General features: G+C 38.6%; 1 pseudogene; it reads left to right on the top strand.

Moving 5' to 3' along the window:
• Positions 1-2449: 2449 nt before the first annotated feature.
• LOC132650889 (neurocalcin-delta-like) overlaps positions 2450-17245 on the top strand; it is a 97075-nt pseudogene continuing 82279 nt past the window's right edge.

Here is a 17245-nt window from a genome sequence, read left to right as displayed (position 1 = left end):
ATATCACTTTTCAGTTTTCCTGTTGTAATAATTGAACAGGTGACACGTATATGAATTAGTTTACAAAGTAGTGCTTTGCTTTTCTGTTCTTTCGTTGGAAACTTGTTACTGTGCCTTACAGTTGGAGATAACACTTTTCAGTTTTCCTGTATTCTTTTTTTTTGTTTGTTTCTTTTTTTTTATTTTTTTATCAGTTACATTTTATTAACTCTGTATCCCAGCCGTGTCCGGATCCCTCATTCCCTCCCGGTCCCTCCCTCCTTCCCTCATCTCCACCGTGCCCCTTTCCAAGTCCACCTGATAGGGGGGACCTCCTCCCCATTCATCTGATCCTTTTTTATCAGATATCTTCAGGACTGGCTGCAAAGCCCTCCTCTGTGGCCCAACAGGAGTGCTCCTCCCTTCGGGGGTCGGGAGACCAAAGAGCCAGTCATTGAGTTCCTGTTAGAAATAGTCCCTGTTCCCCTCACTTTGGGAAACCAATTGGTTACTAAGCTACCACAGGCTACATCTGAGTGGAGGTTCTAGGTTATATCCATTCATGGTCCTTGGTTGAATGTCAGTCTCAGAAAAGACCCTGTGCCCAGATATATTTGGTCCTTGTGGAGCTCCTATCCTTTCCCCATCAGACTAATTCCCCTTCTTTCTTATGATTCCCTGTACTCTGCCAAAGGTTTGGTCATGAGTCTTTGCTTTGAAAACACTGCTAGTTAGAGTCTTTCAGATGCGCTCAGTAGACTCCTGTCATACGTTCAATGCACATCCCATCTGTCTTTCTAAACGAGGATTGATCATCTTACCCCATGTCCGCTCAATTGATTATCTTTTTTAGGTGTATAGATTTCATTATGTTTATCATATCTTATAGGTCTATATAAGTGAGTATATCCCATGTTTGTCTTTCTCCTTCTGGGATATTTCACTCAGAATGATCTTTTCTAGATCCGACCATTTGCCTGCAAATTTCATGATTTCCTCCTTTTTCATTGCTGAGTAGTATTCCATTGTATAAAAATACCACAATTTCTGTACCCATTCCACCGTTGATGGACATCTGGGTTGTTTCCAGGTTCTGGCTGTTACAAATAGAGCTGCTATAAACATGGTTGAGCAAGTGTCCTTTTTGTGTACTTGAACAAAGTTTGGTATATACCTAGCAGTGGTATAGCTGGGTCTGGAGGAAGCACTATTCCTATTTGTCTTAGAAAGCGCCAGATAGCTTTCCAGAGTGGTTGTACCAGTTTACATTCCCACCAGCAGTGGAGGAGGGTTCCCCTTTCTCCACAACCTCTCCAGCATGTGTTATCGCTTGAGTTTTTCATCTTGGCCATTCTGATGGGTGTAAGGTGATATCTCAGGGTCGTTTTGATTTGCATTTCCCTGATGGCTAATGAGGATGAGCATTTCTTTAAGTGTTTTTCTGCCATTCGATATTCCTCTGTGGAGAATTCTCTGTTTAGCTCTGTTCCCCATTTTTTAATTGGATTACTTGGATTGCTGCTTTTCTGCTACTTATTTCTTTGTATATACTGGATATTAGTCCTCTGTCAGATAAAGGGTTAGTGAAGATTCTTTCCCAATCTGTAGGCAGTCGTTTTGTTTTGATGACGGTATCCTTTGCTTTACAGAAACTTTTCAGTTTCATGAGGTCCCATTTATTGATTGTTGCTCTTAGAGCCTGTGCTGTTGGTGTTCTGTTGAGACATGGTTTTAACACAGCCCAAGCTGTCCTCCAGCTAACAGGGTAGCCTAGGCTGGCATCAAACTCTGAATTTTCCTACCTCATCTTACAGAGTGCAGGGAAAACTAGTGTGTAATACTGAGCTTACAAATACTCTCTCTTTCTGCATTGCACTCATTAAATTTCCGAAGCTGTCAAGAAAATCTAAACCATTACTAAAATCTCATTTGATAAAAACCCAATGAACTGCTCCTGGCATCCACATCCCTCTATTCTTTTACCCCATTTTTAAAAAGATGTTCTTCTACTGCCAGTTTGTGTGCTGGCTTCTGTTGAACAGCATCAAGATGAAATAGACCTCCTCCTGAGACTGTAGCTCAGTTGGTAGAGTGACTAACTACCATTCATGAAGCCCTGGGTCTGATCCTCTGCACTTTTGTAAGAGAGATATGATAGTAAACACCTGTAGTTTCCAGCACAGGGGAGGTGGAGGCAGCAAGACAGAAATTTAAGGTCATCCTCAGCTACATAGAGAGATTTTGGCCAGTCTAGGTTACATGGAACCATGTCTACAAAGGGGAGGAGCACCTGACCAGATGGGTCATGAGTTTAAACTGATAGTGGCTCTTGCACAGTACCTTAGTTTGCTTCCCAGCAACCATATCTCATTGCTCATGGCCACCTCTAACTCCAGGTTTAGGGTATCCAATGCAGGGTAATTATTTTGAAAACTAATTTAAATTATCATATTCATTTATTTTTTTATTTGTTTGTTTTTGTTTTTCAAGACAGGGTCTCATTATGTAGTCCTGGCTGTCCTGAAATTACTCTGTAGACCATGGCTGAACTTGAACTCACAGGTATCTGTCTGCCTCTTTTTCCCCAGGGCTGGGATTAAAGACTGTATTTTTTTGTTTATTTGTTTGTTTTAGTTCCTTTCCTATGTTTGTCATCTGAGGAGATCAGAAGAATTCATGGGATCCTGTAGAGGTGGACCAGGTGCTGTGAGCCAGCTTAAGTGGATACTGTGAATTAAACTTAGGTTTATTTTTGGAATAGCCGGAAGTATTCTTATCCACTGAGCCATTCCTTTAGCCCTCTCAGTTTTTTTTTAAGTTGATATAAGTAAATTTGGGGAATCTGAGGATTTAGCTCAATGGAAGAAAGCATGCTCTACATGTATGAGAGCAAAGATTTCATCCTCCATGCTGCAAAAAAAAATGCTTGTTTTGTTTTGCTTTATATTTTCAGACAGGACTTCTTTTAGCCATTGATAGTCATAAACTCACTAGCCAAGGATATCCTTGAACTTCTGATTGTTCCACCTGTACCTCCTAAGGGCACTGATTACAGGTAATACCACTGTGTCAAGTTTTATGTGGTGTTGGGCATGAACCCATAGCTTCATGCATGCTAGGCAAGCACCATGCCAACTGAGTTCCATCCCCAGCCATTTTTTTTTCTGTGAAGTCACAGAAAAAAATAATCTCATTGCATTTTCTAAAACCTCTCTTTAATCTTTAATACTCTTGGCACCCTTCCACCTGTGGGACAGATTGTTCACTTTGCCACATGTTGACTAAGGCTGTACGGTATTCACCTTAATTCCAGGAGGAGGAGGGAAATTGCCTACTGAGTGCTGGAAGACAAAAGGTAGGCTATGAAACGACAGGCGTAAATGATACTGAAATAAAAATCTCTGAAGATCTGGAAAAGGTGTGGCCCCCAAATGGAATCCAAGGCCAGAAATCACTGAGCCCGTCCCTTCAGTACACTGTAATCCCAAGGCAGGTGCACATGTCACTTAAGACTCACTGGCCAAGGTGGCAGCGCCAGGAGAACACTACTTCTGAGGACCAGGACAACATTTTCTGTACAGCAACCAATTGACTGAACTCTGGGCCCTAAAACAATAGTGATCATGTTTCCCAGGTGAGAGGAAACCCCCACAGTGTGGGAATCAGTCAGGTCCACTCTCAGCTCACCCAGCCAGAACCCGGAAGAGATCCCAGGTCGTGCAGCCACTAGGTTGCCAGACCAGAGCCACATGCCTGTGTATCCTGATCACCTTCCCAGGCTGAATGGTGGGTACAAAAACACCAGAGAATGGGAGTCCCAGTTGCGAGAAAAACCCACAGGGAAGGAAGGAAAAGGATCTAGCCTCCGGTCAGCCAGTCTTTCCCTGGAAAAGATCTCACAGAATGGTGGGTGTGCACCACCAGCACTGAACTGGGCTCCAGCTGTGAGCACAGAGACTTGCTGCATGCCCAACTCTCCATCACAGACAGAACTGTGCACTGCAGGGCAACAGAGGCTGGGAGTCCCTGTTGGGAGAAAACCCCACAGGAAGGAAGCAGATGGGGACTGAATTAGGTCATCCAGTATATCCCTGGAAAAGGTCCCATAGACTAGCAGGCACTCGTGCTGTCAGCCCAGAGACCTGCTGTGCACAGTTGTTCAGTAGAGACAGAACTGTGTGCCCCAGGGCACTAGAGACTGGGAGTCCCTGTCAGGGAAAAAAACTTACAGGGAAGGAAGCAAATGCGGATGGATGGAGGCCACCCAATATATCCCTGAAAAAGGTCCCACAGACCAGCGTGCCTGGAAAGCCAGGGACCTGCTGTGCACCAGCTAGCCTGCTGCTCCCAGGAGAGCGGTACTCACCTGCCACTGATTACCACTTGGGTACTGGGGCACAGAGCCCCAACCTCAGACCTACAGAAGCCTGGGATCCCCGAGATCAACCCCCAGATACTTCTCCAAGGGGCAACCAGTTATCCCTAAACAAACCATACCACGGGCTACCCAGGTTACAGCAACAGCTCACTAAATTACAGCAAGAAACCCAGAAGCAGGGCAGCTGTGACTTCTCCGAGTGAGAGGAGAGCCCTCTCCACTAACAAGGACCACAGTTACCACTCAGGTCTGTACACCTGAGGTGATCTGTGACAACTCCTGAAAAACACCGGCCATTCAGTGACCATACCCAAAAAGCTGAGGAGGCTTCCTTCAGAAAAAAAGAAACATTCCTGCCAATGGGATTCTCTCCACCACAGGATTCCAGGGACCACCAAAAACTAACACCCAACACCGAAGATAGCCCAATGGGTAGAGCCAAGGTAAAAGCTCAACCAACAAAAGACAGAGCAGTATGGCATCTCCAGAACCCAGTTATACAAAGGCAAGTAGCCCTGGACACCCCAGCATAACTGAAATTCAAGAAGATGACCTAACATCTATGCTCATGAAGAGGAAAATAGAGGAAACAAAATGTGTAAAGACCTAGAAGAACATAAAGACATAACAGCTTATGACCATTTGTAAAGAAATAGAGGAAGATAAATACAAACAGATTATGGTCATCTGTAAAGAAAGATGGGAAGTTGCAGCCAGTTTGTGGCCTTTAAAGAGGAAATATTTAAATCACTGAAAGAAATAAAAGAAACAGAGGATTGTTCAAACAAACAGCTGAAGGAATTGAAGGAAAATACAGTCAGACAGGTGAAGGAAATCAACAAAATGGCTCAAGATCTGAAGATAGAATTGGAAAAATTAAAGAAAACACAAATGGAGGAAATCATGGAGAGAAAGAACTTGGGGAAGAAAATAGGTACTACACAGGTAAGCATAACTAATAGACTTCCAACAAGAGATGGAAGAAAGAATCTCAGGTGTGCAGGATAAAATGGAAGAAATCAATGTATCCCTCAAAGAAAATGTTAAATATTAAAAATTCCTGACACAGACCATCCAAGAAATTCATGACAACATAAAAAGACAAAACCTAAGAAGAATAAGAATAGAGGAAAAAGAAGACTCCCTCCTCCAAGGCCCAGTAAATATTTTCAACAAGATCATTGAAGAAAATTTCCCCAACTTAAAGGAGAGGCCAATAAGAATACAAGAGGTCTACAGAACACCTAATAAATCAGACAAGGAAATCTTCCCATCACATAATAATCACAACAGTAAGTATACAGAACAAAGAAAAAATACTAAAAGCTGCAAGGGAAAAAGGCCAAGTGACATATAATGGCAAACCCATTAGAATCACACCTGACTTCTCAACAGAGACTATGAAAGCCAGAAGAGCCTGGATGTATCCATCCAGACCCTAAGAGAACACAGATGTCAGCATAGGCTACTGTACCCAGCAAAACTCTCAGTCCTCATAGATGGAGAAAACAAGATATTCAATGACAAAAATTTCAACAATACCTACACACAATTCCAGTGTTACAGAAGATGCTAGAAGGAAAAATACAACCCAAGAAAACGAACTACTTTCAAAAAAAACAAAAACAAAAACAAAACAAAAACAAAACAGGAAATAAATAACTTCACTACAGCAAAACAAAAACAAGTAGCCAAACACACTATCGTAGCCAACATCAATATCAAAGGATCTAAGAGCCACTGGTCATTAATCTCCCTCAACATCAGTGGACTCAATTCTCCAATAAAAAGACACAGACTAACAGAATGGATGCGTAAACAAGACCCAACAATCTGTTGCATACAAGAAACACACCTAAATCACAAAGATAGACATTACCTGAGAGTAAAGGGCTGGAAGACGGTTTACCAAGCAAATGGACCCAAGAGGCAAGCAGGAGTAAGTAAGCCATTCTAATATCTAATAAAAGATATTTTCAACCAAAATTAATCAAAAGAGATAGAGAAGGACACTTCATAATCATCAAGGGAAAAAATCACCAGGAAGATATCACAATCCTGAACATCTATGACCCAAATGCAAGGGCACCCACATTTGTAAAAGAAACTTTAATAAAGCTTAAACCACACATAGACCCCCACACATTAATAGTGGGAGACTTCAACACCCCACTCTCAACAAAGGACAGGTCAACAAAACAGAAATTAAACAAAGAAACAATAACTCTGACAGGTCATGAATCAAATGGACCTCGTGGACATCTACAGAACCTTTCACCCAAACAAAAAAAAATTACCTTTTTCTCAGCACCTCATGGAACCTTCTCCAAAGTAGACCATATAGTGGGTCACAAAGCAAGACTCAACAGATATAAGAAGATTGCTTTTTTATGACAACAACTACATTTCAACTAAACATAAAGTTTAAATACATGGATGAAGTGTTGTTAATAAGGCACTTTAAAAAATACATATTAATATTTTTGCTTCAATAAAGAAACAAAAAGTTATCAGCATTCTCTTTTGTTTAAATTAGCACAGCTTTTGATTATCTGAAACCAGAAAATTATAAACATCTAAAAAATATTTTTCTTAGTTACGCTGGAATCTGCATCAGTTAATAGTGTTAATTCACTCTAAACTTAATAGTTAACACTCTAAACAAATAATTCAGAGTCAATTATATACTTATAAAGTCAACAAAAATAAGAAAATGTGTAACTACCCCATTTTTTAATTGGATTACTTGGTTTGTTGGAGTTTAACTACTTGAGTTCTTTATATATTCTGGATATTAGCCCTTTGTCAGATATAGGGTTGGTGAAGATCCTTTCCCAATCTGTAGGCTGTCATTTTGTTCTGATGACAGTGTCCTTTGCCTTATAGAAGCTTTTTTTTTTCCTGGGGTCTCATTTATTGATTGATGATCTTAGAACCTGTGTTCTCGATGTTCTGTGCCAGTGAGGTCAAGGCTCTTCCCCTCTTTTTTTTCTAATAGATTTAGTGTGTCTGGTTTTATGTTGAGGTCTTTGATCCACATGGACTTTAGTTTTGTGCAGGGTGATAAATACGGGTTTATTTGCATTTTTCTGCATGTAGACATCCAGTTAGAACAACATCATTTGTTGAAGATGCTATCTTTTTTCCATTGCATGGTTTTGGATTCTTTGGAACTTTTCTGGCATGAACCAAGTGGCAGTCTCTCTGATCCCCTCCCGTTTATTAGTTGATGGTCTTCATGTTTTTTGCATGTTCCATTTTAGTCCTGATCAGAAAATTCTTTCCTGAAAATTCCAACGTATCTCTTATTTTTCTTTTGTTAGTTTCAGGATATCATGAAAAAGATTGCAGTTCTTCTATGATACCTCTGGAATTGTTTTGTGCATGGTGAGAGATATGGACAGTTTCATTTTTATGTGGAGGTAAATAGTTCAGCAAGTACTACTGAAGGTGCTCTTTTCCCTAATTTTCAAAAGCTGTAGGAGTGCAGCTTTGTGTGGTGGTCCTCAATTCTATTCCAATGGTCAGTAAGCCCATTTTTAAGACAGTACCATGCTGTTTTTATTACTATAGCTCTGTAATGTAACCTGACACATGAAATGGAGATACCTGCAGAAGTATTTTTGATGTTAAAGACAGTTTTTGTTGTTTTGGATTTTTTTCTTACAAATGGATTTCAAGAACATTTTCAGTTTCTTTGAGGAACTATATTGGAAATTGGTGGAGACTGCATTGAATATATGAATAGCTTTTGGTAGAGTGGGCATTTACACAACATTATTCTTATAAAACCCTAAGCATGTGCAGTCTTTCCATCTTCTGGTTTCTTATCTAATGTCTTAAAATTTGCCTTGTGTTTGTTAGGTGCATTTGATTTATGGTGTCTTTAAATTCCACAGTTCCTTGGATTAGTTTGTTTCCAGATAACCAGTTTATTAGCAGAAGGGATTATTGATTATCACTGTTTTGGAGCAAATCTGTTGTTTCATATGTAATTTTTTCTTTTAGGAAACTGAGTACACTTGTTTTTGATGTCTGTGTGTTGGGATTGTAATATCTTTTTGTTTGTTTTTTTTTCCCAGACAGGTGTCTCTGTGTAGCTCTGGCTCTCCTGGACTTGCATTTTAGGCCAGGGAGGATTTGAACTCACTGTGACCAAGCCTCCTCTGCCTCCAGGATTGCTGGGATTACAAGTGCACACTGCCACCACTACCAAACTGATTGTAATATCTTTTGGTGGATTTTTCTTGAATGAGTATGAAGTGCCCCCCTAACTACTTTTGTCTTGAAGTACATTTGGTCAGACAATAAAATACCTATATATATGGTGGTTTTCTGGTTCCATTTCATTGGAATCTTATCAAATCTATTTCCACAAGTAAGTGTCTGTATTTAACGTTGATGTAAGGTTCTTAGAGGCAGAAAACAGATGTATCCTGTTTCTTATCCAGTCTGGTAGTTCATGCGTATTTATTGAGAAATTGAGACCAGTAATATAGTTATTATGAAAGCTGTGTATTGATTTTTGTTATTTTCTTGATTTCATGCTTTTTTCTTGAATATATTTGACAACTAAACATTGTACATGCAGTATTTTTTAGTACCTTGTGATATCTTGGTCATTCTTCTTTTTACATTGATATATTCCTCCTAATTTTTTTCATAGTGCTGTTTTGTACACATGAATTCTTTTAATGAGTGTTTACTGTAAAAGCTTATTCCTCCTGCAGTTTTAATACATATTTTTGTTGAGTATAACTTCTTGTCTAACAGTTACGATGTTTCAGGGGTTAGAGTATATCCTTTGATTTCCTTCTGTGGTTAAGTTTATGTGAAACTCTTTTGTATTATTCTAATAAGTGGGCTACCTTTTTAAGTTACTTTATCTTCCTCAGTGTAAAATTTAATACCATTTTTAAATTTTGTGTTTCTAGTATTTTAACTATACTACATTGTTAAAATCTCTATGCCAATCTCCCTCTTTCTCTCTCTGTTTGGCAGGGTTCCAATGTTCAGGATATGACTTGTGACAGGATGAAGAATCCCTGTTCAATTTATCTCTTGAGTGGTCAGGTAAAAGGGACTGGATACACTGTTGCTAAGGCAGAAAACTTAACCTGGCCACCTGTTTTGTTTTCACTGATTGAACTTGTCAAAATCTGCTCTGGCCCAAACTGGAAGAGTCCTACTCAGTTAGGTTCTGAATCTATTCACTTATTTGTGGATCGATAGGAAAAGGAAGAAAAAAAAAGGAAAGTAAGCACAGACTGTTCCTATACACATGCTCAACAGAAAGGGTAGATGAAATTAAAACCTTATAGTTCATCTTAAACAAATTTTCAAGAGTTTACATATGATGATGTTGTTGCTTTTAGCTAGCAACTCCTCTGCAGAAACTGCGTCAGGCTTCTGGTCCCACAGTACACACCCATATATACATATAGACAAACAATCAGACATATGGATTTGTACATATTACTAGACACATTCCATGGTTGATAAAAGTGGAGCTCCTGACCTGCAAACAATTGACATACACTCATATAAAATCACTGGCCATAAAAAACTCATTTATTATCTATTTATACTTTTATATTTCTGAGGCAAAGGAATTACCTCATAGTCAATAAGACAATTGATCACAAAATAAGATGAATTCTAAAATACAACAGTTTACACATTTTAAAACTAAACATTTCTTATTTATGTATCCTTTACATGTGTTCATAGTTTAGAATGACAAAGGCTGAAAAGGGTCTCAAAGTTCCAAGAATATATGTATTTTCAGTTAGGACTAACCTGGCTACACCTTTCAGCTCTCTCTAAGTTTATACTGAGTTCAAGATAATAATTCTTTTTTGCTTCAAATTCTAAGAAACAACGTTTATTTAAAATGATAGTATGCCATTAGTTGACAAGGTATAAGAAATTACAACAAAATAGTTAATATTTAATGGCATCAATATTTGTACTTGATTTAGACATTTTATGGTAGCTCTATTATATTTTGGGTTCATGGGAAGTTTAAAATGACTTGCCTGTACCTATGGTGTATACCAGGGTTCGTGGCATCATCTGGAATAAAGGCTATCTGAGAGGTCACAAATGTGCCTCATATCTGTCTCCTAGTAATGTATCTGGAGGTTCACAAAGCTGTTTATTGCAGTCATAAACATTCTAAAGTTGTTTTAGAAGTTTGAAAGCAATTTAACTTTAAAATTATTTGAATCAAATCAGGAATTCCATAATTAGGAAATAATCCAGTTAAAAAGCAGTACATCTTCAATAAGATTGTTCAATTAGAGTGGGTAAATCCCCAGAAAGTGATGGTTCAAATCATGCCAGGTTTTAGGGAGATGCAGCAGTGCACAAATGATGGTGTTGTTAGAGGTTGGAATCAGTTCTGTGGTGCATGACAGTACAGTCCTTGCAAAATACAGGATTCCCTTCCAGAGAGCTCTCCTACCTACTGAACTTTCCCAAATCAGTGGCTCTTGACATCATTTCAGATGCTGGAAGCATTTCTGTGGCTGCATCACAGTACAGATGCAAAATACTGGACAACCTTCCAGAAGGCTCACATTCCTAAAGAGCTCCTTTTACAGAAGGGCTCCTGACAATACGTCATGGAGAATTTGTTTTCTAGTCTTATGTAATTGGCATTCTGTAGTTCTCTCACAACTTGGTAGGCATCCCTTTTATTAGCTTTTGGAAATTTTCTTCAATACCTTTACTGAAGATACTTTATATGACTTTGCTAATGTTTTTATGCTCCTCTTTTTATAAATATACTTTAGGTGTTTGATATTTTCTTTGTATCCCCAAACTCTGTCATTTCCATTCATATATGCTTTTAAGTTTCTCATTTTCTTTTATTGAGTCTTCTGGTTCCTCTACTTGGTCTTCTTTCCTAAACTCTCTCTTTTCAACAAGATCAATTCTGTTAGTGTGACTTTACACTGAGATTTGTATTTCCTTGACTGGGTTTTCCTATTTAGCATTGTTTCAGTTTGAGTTTTTGAAAAAAAATTAATTTATTTTATTTTTATTATTACTTACATTTTATTAACTCTGTATTCCAGCTGTATTCCACTCCCTCATTCCCTCCCAACCCTACCCTCCCTCCCTCATCTCTTCCCTGCCCCTTTCCAAGTCCACTGATTGGGAAGGACCTCCTCCCCTTTTATTTGACCCTGTTTTATCAGGTATTTTCAGGACTGGCTGCAAAGTCCACCTCTGTGGCCTATCAGGACTGCTCCTCCCTTGTGGGGTGGGGAGGTCAAAGAGCCTGCCATTGAGTGCCTGTCAGAAATAGTCCCTGTTCCCCTTACTGTGGGAAACCAATTGGTTAATGAGCTACCACAGACTACATCTGAACAGAGGTTCTATGTTATATCCATACATGGTCCTGGGTGGAGTGTCAGTCTCAGAAAAGACCCCTTTGCCCAGATATATTTGGTCCTTGTGGAGCTCCTATCCTTTTCACGTCATAAAAACTCCCTTCTTTCATATGATTCCCTGCACTCTGCCAAAGGTTTGGTTATGAGTCTTAATATCTGTTTTGATACACTGCTAGGTAGAGTCTTTCAGAGGCCCTCTGTGGTAGGCTCCTGTCCTGTTACTTGTTTTCTCCTATGTCTAATGCCCATCCCATTTGTCTTTATAAGTGAGGAGTGTATAGATTTCAGTATGTTTTATCATCTTGTAGGTCTATATAAGTGAGTATATACCGTGTGTGTCTTTCTCCTTCTGGGATACCTCATTTAGAATGATATTTTCTACATCCCACCATTTGCCTGCAAATTTCATGATTTCCTTGTTTTTTTATTGCTGAGTAGTATTCCATTGTGTGAAAATTGCCACAATTTCTGTATCCATTCCTCCGTTGATGTTGATGGACATCTGGGTTGTTTCCAGGTTCTGGCTATTACAAATAAAGCTGCTACAAACATGGTTGAGCAAATGTCCTTGTTGTGTACTTGAGCAAATTTTGGGTATATGCCTAGCAGTGGTATAGCTTGGTCTTGAGAAAGCACTATTCTTAATTGTCTGAGAAAGCACCAGATTGACTTCCAAAGTGGTTGTACCAGTTTACATTCCCACCAGCAATGGAGGAGGGTTCCCCTTTCTCCACAACCTCTCCAGCATGTGTTGTCATTGGAGTTTTTGATCTTAGCCATTCTGATGGGTGTAAGGTGAAATCTCAGGGTCGTTTTGATTTGCATCTCCCTGATGGCTAAGGATGTTGAGCATTTCTTTAAGTGTTTCTCTGTCATTCTATATTCCTCTGCTGAGAATTCTCTGTTTAGTTCTGTATCTCATTTTTTAATTGTATTACTTGTTTTGTTGGTGTTTAACTTCTTTAGTTCTTTATATATTCTGTATATTAGCCTTCTGTCAGATGCAGGGTTAGTGAAGCTCTTTTCCCATTCTGTAGGATGTCGTTTTGTTCTGATTGATGGTGTCCTTTGCTTTACAAAAGCTTTTCAGTTTCATAAGATCCCATTTATTAATTATTAATCTTGGAGCTAGTAGTGTTGGTGTTCTCTTCAGGACATTGTCTTATGTGTAAATAAAGTCAAGGCTCTTCCCAATTTTTTCTTCTTACAGGTTTAGTGTGTCTGGTTTCATGTTGAGTTCTTTGATTCACTTAGACTTTAGTTTTGTGCAGGTTGATAAATATGGGTCTGTTTGCATTTTTCTACTTAGACATTCAATTAGACTAGCATAATTTGTTGAAAATGCTGTTTCTTTTCCATTGTGTGGTTTTAGGTTCTTTGTCAAAATTTAAGTTTTCTTAGATGTGTGGATTTATTTCTGGGTTTTCTGTTTGAGTACAATAATCTACCAATCTGTTTGTATGCCATTACCGTGCCATTTTTATTAGTGTTGCTCCATAGTACAGCTTGAGATCTGGGATGGAGATACCTCCAGAATTTCTGTTATTGTACAGGATTGGTTTTAGGAATTCTATGGTTGTTTTTTGTCTTTTTAATTTGTTTTGTTTTGTGAAATTGAGAATTGTTCTTTCAATGTTTGTAGAAAATTCTGTGGTATTTTTACGGGAATTGCATTAAATCTGTAGATTGTTTTTGGTAGCATGGACATTTTCACTATGTTAATCTTACAGTTCCATGAGCATGGGAGATTTTTAAATCTGTTATTGTACAGGATTGTTTTTAGGAATTCTGTAGGTTTTTTTTATTTTGTTTTGTGAAATTGAAAATTGTTCTTTCAATGTCTGTAGAAAATTTTGTGGTATTTTGATGGGAATTGCATTAAATCTGTAGGTTGCTTTTGGAAGCATAGACATTTTCAATATGTTAATCCTACAGCTTCATGAACATGGGAGATCTTTTCATCTTCTGATATCTTCTTCAATTTCTTTCTTTAGACACTTGAAGTTTTTTTTCCCCTGTGCTTCTTTCATTTTTTTGGTTAGAGTTACACCAAGGTTCTTTAAGTTCTTTGTGGCTATTGTGAAGGGAGTTGTTTCCCTAATTTCTTTCTCAGCCTTTTGTCTTTTGTATAAGGAGGGTTTCAGATTTTTTTTGAGATATTTTTTATCCAGCCACTTTGCTGAAGGCATTTATCAGCTGAAGGGGTTCTCTGGTAGAATTTTTGGGGTCACTGATGATCTGCCAATAGTGATACTTTGACCTCTTCCTTTGCAATTTGCAATTCCTTAATCTTAATCTTAATTCTTCCTTTGAAATTCCCTTAATCCCCTTTAGTTGTCTTATTGCTCTATCTAGGGCTTCCAGTACGATGTTGAAAAGATACAGAGTGGGCAGCCTTCCCTTGTCCCTGATTTCTGTGGGATTGATTTAAATTTCTGTCCAATTAATTTGATGTTGGCTGTAGGGTTGCTGTACGCTGCTTTTACTATGTTTCAGTATGTGCCTTGTATCCATGATCTCTCCAAAGCTTTAAACATGAATGGGTGTTGAACGTTGTAAAATGTTCTTTCAGCATCAAAGGAGATGCTCATGTGTTTGTTTACTTTTTCAGTTTGTTTTTATGGTGGATTACATTGATTTTTTTTTATGTTTAACTACTCCTGCATGGCTAAGATGAAGCCTACTTGGTTGTGGTGATCGATATCTTTAATATGCTTTGCATTCAGTTTACAAGTATTTTATTGAGTAATTTTGCATCAATGTTCCTAAGTGAATTTGGTCTAAATTTCTCTTACTTTGTTGGGTCTTTGTGTGGTTTTGCTATCAGCATGACTGTGGCCTCACAGAATGAGTTTGGCAATATCCCTTCTGTTTCTGTTTTGTGGAACAGTTTGAAGAGTATTTGTATTAGCACATAGTTGAAGGTCTGGTAGAATTCTGCACTGAAACAATATGGCCCTGGGTCTTTTATGGATCGGAGATTTTTGATGAAACCTTCTATTTCCTTATGTGATATAGGACTGTTTAATTTATTTACCTGATCTTGATTCATCTTTGGTAAATGGAATCTGTCAAGCAAATTTTCCATTTAGTTACATTTTCAAATTTTGTTGCATATAGCCTTTTGAAGAAGGACCTAATGATTCCTTAAATTTCCTCAGTGTCTGTTGTTATCTTCTCCTTTTCACTTTTGATTGTGTTGATTTGTACAATGTTCCTTTGCCTTTTAGTTAATTTGGCTAAGGGTTTGTCTGTCTTGTTCATTTTCTCAAAGAACCAGTTCTTGAATTTGGTGATTCTTTGACTCGTTCTCTTTGTTTCTAATGTATTTATTCCATCCCTGAGTTTGATCATTTTTAGTTGTATACTCTTCTTAGGTGGCTCTGCTTCTTTATTTCTAGTATTTTAAGGTGTGCCATTAAGTTGCTTGTTTGAGATGCCTTGAATTTTCTTATGAAGGCACTTAGTGCTATGAACTTTCCTCTTAGTACTGTTTTCATTGTATCCCATAAATTTGGGTGCCTTCATTTTCATTGAGTTTTAGGAATTCTCTGATTTCTTCTTTTTTATTTCTTATCTGATCTTGCTGTTGTTGAGTAGAGAGTTGTTTAGTTTCCATGCATATGTAGGCATGTTGTTATTTCTGTTGTTGTTGAGGTCTAGTTTTGGGCCATGGTGGTCTGATAGGATACAAACGATTGTTTAAATCTTCCTATATCTGTGAAGGCTTGCTTTGTGCCTGGCTGTATAGTCAGTTTTGGAGAAGGTTCCACGAGGTGCTGAGAAGAATGTATACTCTTTTGTGTTTGTGTGAAAGTGTCTATAGACATCTATTAGGTCCATTTGATTTAAGACCTCTGCAAGTGTCATTATTTCTCTATTTAACTTCTATCACAATGATCTATCCTTTGGCAAGAGTGGGGTGTTGAAGTCTCCCTCTAATAAAGTATTGGGATCAATGTGTGATTTAAGATTTAATAAAGTTTTTTTGACATATCCTTGTGTTTTGGTGCATTGATGTTCAGGATTGTGATGTTCTCCTGATGTATTTTTCCTCTGATGAGAATGAAGTATCCTTCTTCATCTCTTTTGATTAATTTTGGTTGAAAGCCTATTTTATTAGATATTAGGATGGCTACACAAGCTTCCTTCTTGTGTCCATTTGCTTGGAAAACTTTCTTCGAACTCATTACTCTGAGGTAGTGGCGACTTTTGTTGCAGAGGTGTTTCTTAAATGCAACAGAATGTTGGATCCTGTGTCTGCAACAAGTCTGTTTGTCTGAGTCTTTTTATCGGAGAGTTGAGACTATCAATGTTAATAGATATTAGTGACCAATGATTTTTAGTTCCTTTTATTGTTGAGTTGTTGATGATTTTGTGTTTGTGTGTTTGCTTTCTTTTGTTTTTTGATGTGAGGTGTGTTTATTCTCTGTATTGGGTGTACTTGATCTCATTGGGTTGAAATTTTCCTTCTAGTATCTTCTGTAGGGTTGGATTGCTGCATGTATATTGTTTAAATTTAGTTATGTCATGGATGATTTTGTTTTCTCCATCTTTGTTGATTGAAAGTTTTGCTGGATATAGTAGTCTGGGTTGTCATCTATGATCTCTAATCTCTGCATGATATCTGTCTAGGCCCTTCTGGCTTTCATAGACTCTGTTGTGAAGTCTGGTGTGATTCTGATAGGTTTGACTTTATATGTTACTTGGCTTTTTTCCCTTGCCACTTTTAATAATTTTTTTTTCATTTTTCTGTAGATTTAGTGTTTTGATTATTATGTGACAGGAGGAATTTCTTTTCTGGTCTAGCTTATTTGGGCTTGCTGATTTTGTCATATGTGAGCCAAAGTGTTGGAGCAATGGCAGGTAGATCTCTTTGCCTAGAACTGCCCCAGTGTCCCACAGGCTTCACTTAGATGGTGGGGAATAGAACCTTAGTCCAAAGCCTAGGTTAGCTCTGCTGTGTTCACTGTCTGTGCTGTGCTGGCTGATTCTGACCTGGGTGAGCCACACAGAAGAGGATTAGGCATAAAGGAGCTGTACGTTCTCCACAGCACCAGAATGTATCCCCTCCAATGGGCAGAGAGAGTCAGTTACACTAACTGCTGTGACTAGGAAGGTGTCCAAAGAATGTTGAGTGTGGTCTCCCGGGTTTGGAATCAGGAGCCTTTATTACCGAGAAGGTGTCCACAGTACTGTGATGGTAAGCATCCAGGTTTGGAGTCTCACCCACAATACAGGCAGTGAGTGCCCAAGGTCAGAGCTGTCTTACTCTGATTCTAGGAAGATATCCACAGAAAGTGGTCTTAGGCAGTGGGAGGCAAGTTATCCACAGATGGAGTGTTTTGGCAGGTGGGTGGCCTAAGGCTGTAGGGTTGGACCCCAGTGTGCTTGCTGCTTGTCCCAGAAAAGTACTCACTGATAGGGGGAGGGGTTCCAATGGTTTCCTGTGCTTCCGGGTCAGATCCAAGCCCACTGCTCCTGCCAG

Source organism: Meriones unguiculatus, assembly GCF_030254825.1.
Source record: "Meriones unguiculatus strain TT.TT164.6M chromosome 13 unlocalized genomic scaffold, Bangor_MerUng_6.1 Chr13_unordered_Scaffold_34, whole genome shotgun sequence".
In the NCBI taxonomy this organism is placed as follows: Eukaryota; Metazoa; Chordata; class Mammalia; order Rodentia; family Muridae; genus Meriones; species Meriones unguiculatus.
Note: the sequence above shows the minus strand (reverse complement) of the source record. Positions and strands in the feature narration are given on the sequence as shown.